Consider the following 2,804-nt stretch of genomic DNA (forward strand, 5'->3'; position numbering starts at 1 on the left):
GCTGTGGGGGAGTATTTAGAGATCTGCAACGAAAGCTGAGGAGTTCATATAAATTCATTTCAAAAATGTTTGTTATATAAGAAGGTTAAGCAATTTTTCGATGGTTTATCATCTCCCTTTTCGATCGCTTCTTGTGAATTGAAGGTATAATAGGTGTTTTTCCATGTTTTATAAAAATGTTCCTTTATACATATAAAGATACATGAAAAATGTAAGATAGTTGAAGAAGTTGAAAGAGAAGAGGAACGTTAAAGAAAGGGACCTAACGAAAAATTCGGTGAATACTCAAATTAGGTCCGATCTGGTGTAAAAGAATCTTGTGTTGTTGGGTACTGTTATATTACCATTGGAAGTTTAATATTGAAGGACAATGAGGATGGATACTCACCTGACTTTCTTTTGTGACTAACGAACGTATAAAAGGTTTTTGGGGTCGTTGATAAGGTTAGCTTGAGTTTTATGTAATAATTCTTGGTAGAGAAAATTGTACAGATTTTTAAAATAAAGATAAGCACCAAGGTGCTTAAAGTAGTCAGTTGGGCATTGAGAGCGTAGGATTATTTTAAACAGATTCCCTTGGTTACCCAGCGATCGAAGTCTACGATTATTACCAAGGCGGGACTGTTGGAGCAACTTTACACTGAACCAAATTTGTAGTGATATTGATGAAAAAGCAAGTAGATTTGAAGAAAGGGTGATCAATATACGGTCAACACCTCCTATCCGTCAATTTGACGAATATATTCTTAGATTCAAGAAGTTTCGTCATTTCGAAGAAATGATTAAAATTTTTCGTTACGCAGTAAAATCTACAAAATTTTGTCAAATTGACTAATATCCATCATTGTTTCTTGAAATTTAGTGAATAATAATCTTCAATTAACTAATAATTCTTCATTTTAACTTACCCATTTCTTTATAAAAAAGAAACTTTCTTCAAATTGACGGGTCAAGCTTTTTAAATTAATGAATATTTAGTCATTTGAACGGTTTTATTTCTTTAAATTGAAGAAAAGTTGTTATTTTAACCTCCCTTGTTTCTTCTATATAAAGCATTATATTCTTCAAATTAATGATTTTTTTTGAATTTTTTGTTTTCATTTAACGCTAATTCGCTTTAAAGTAGAAAATATTTTTCTACTTTAAACAAATTTATTTACTGAAAATAATTTTACTGATTACTGTATTATTTATATAAATATTTAAAAGGTATCCTAAAAATGTAAGTTATTAGTCATACAATCTAAATAAGTAAAACAGACAAACAAATATTTTTTTTAAATACAAGAATATGTTTATATTTTATTCTCTTATGTATGTACTTACATATTATAATATATAATAATATTGAACTTAAGATTTATTTAACTTATTTATGAGTGCGTTTACTTTTGGATGGTGCTTATCATAACTAGTTTCAATTTTATAAAAAAAGTTTTGAATAAAGGCCCAAACCAAACTTGAATCAGTAGGATATTCCAAATTAAATAAATTAAAAATTTTGAAACACAGATCGATTGCTAAAATAATTGAATTTTGTTTGAACTTTATACCATCGAAAAATACAACGATGTCCTTAGGGTCCAAAATTGTTCCAGTAACAATGACCAGTGGTTGAATGTTTTTTTTTTTCTTTTTGTCTCCGGAGAATCTCTTCGTCGCATGCCGCTACAGTTGATCCAACTAAAAGAAAGCTAGCTTGGGAGTCCCGAATAGAAAAACGAGTAATGACCTTCTGTGATCCACTGCCAGTGATGAGTTTAGCTGTTGGTATAAGAAGGCTGTGAATTAAATAAAATATGCCACAGGCACGTCCATCTAAAAAAAAAAATATAACTTTAAGGTGGGTCTAAAGAAATTCGAAAATTGGTTAGTTTAATCTTTTATGTTAAACTACCCAATGATTAAAAGTAAACTTACTTTCGGGTAAATTTTGTTCATTATTCATCATTTCGCTTAAGGTCTGGCGACTAGTTGGATCCTTTATTTCGTCTTCAAAAATGGGTATAATTTTTCCAGAAAAATCATCATATTTAAATAATAAACTCTCAGCTTTAGGATATAGGTGTTTGAAATCCATATTGTTCTGAAAGAAATTATATAAGTGCATTATTATCAGTCGTACTCATCAACGCATTTTAGTGACTGCATTGCCTCGAAAAGCGAAAATGTTTTTATATTGCTTCTTGTTTTAGCTCTTAAAAATACAATTAAAATAAACTTACCAATTTAAAGCCGATCGGGTTCTTATACTGCTTCCATTTGGCTAGGATATCCACTGTTGATTTGGCTTTTGTGATCTCAACTAGTCTAAAGTTTTTTGAAGCATCCCAATGCCTTTCCATTTCCGCCCAAGTACAATTGTCCCTTATAATTTCTTCAATGTGCTCGGAAATATCGGATTCTGGTTCATCTAAATTGACCACATCACGAGGAAAAAATTCTCTTTTGAATATAATCTCGCTTACCAAGGTTAAAAACTCGTTTGTGCTGTGCTCCTGGAGACAAGGCTGAGTAAGATCTTTTTTGTAAAATACCACTCTTCTTGTATTCCTTATAAAACACTGGAAATTATCTGCAAGAAACGGTGAATGACATACAACAAACATGTACAAATTGTGTATTGTGAAAATAGTTAGGTTAAAGAAAAACAAACTTCGCCTTAAGGATAAAGCATTAGCAAAATATTTAATTAAATGCACATATTATTCAGGTATTTATATTGACAATTTTAGAAAATTTAATTAATTAAGATGTTATTAAACTTTCAATTACTTTAATAAAAAAGCTCTTTATTTTATGCA

The 2,804-nt window shown here is 29.9% G+C and overlaps 1 long non-coding RNA gene across 1 annotated transcript; it reads right to left on the reverse strand.

The window, feature by feature from the left end:
• Nucleotides 1-1,546: 1,546 nt before the first annotated feature.
• On the reverse strand, nucleotides 1,547-2,076 carry LOC129943188 (uncharacterized). Its single transcript, XR_008781182.1, has 2 exons — nucleotides 1,921-2,076; nucleotides 1,547-1,818 (listed from the first exon to the last, which is right to left on the reverse strand). It is a non-coding gene; the product is annotated as an uncharacterized LOC129943188 (long non-coding RNA).
• Nucleotides 2,077-2,804: the final 728 nt, after the last annotated feature.

Source organism: Eupeodes corollae, chromosome 1 (genome assembly GCF_945859685.1).
Source record: "Eupeodes corollae chromosome 1, idEupCoro1.1, whole genome shotgun sequence".
Taxonomy (NCBI): Eukaryota; Metazoa; Arthropoda; class Insecta; order Diptera; family Syrphidae; genus Eupeodes; species Eupeodes corollae.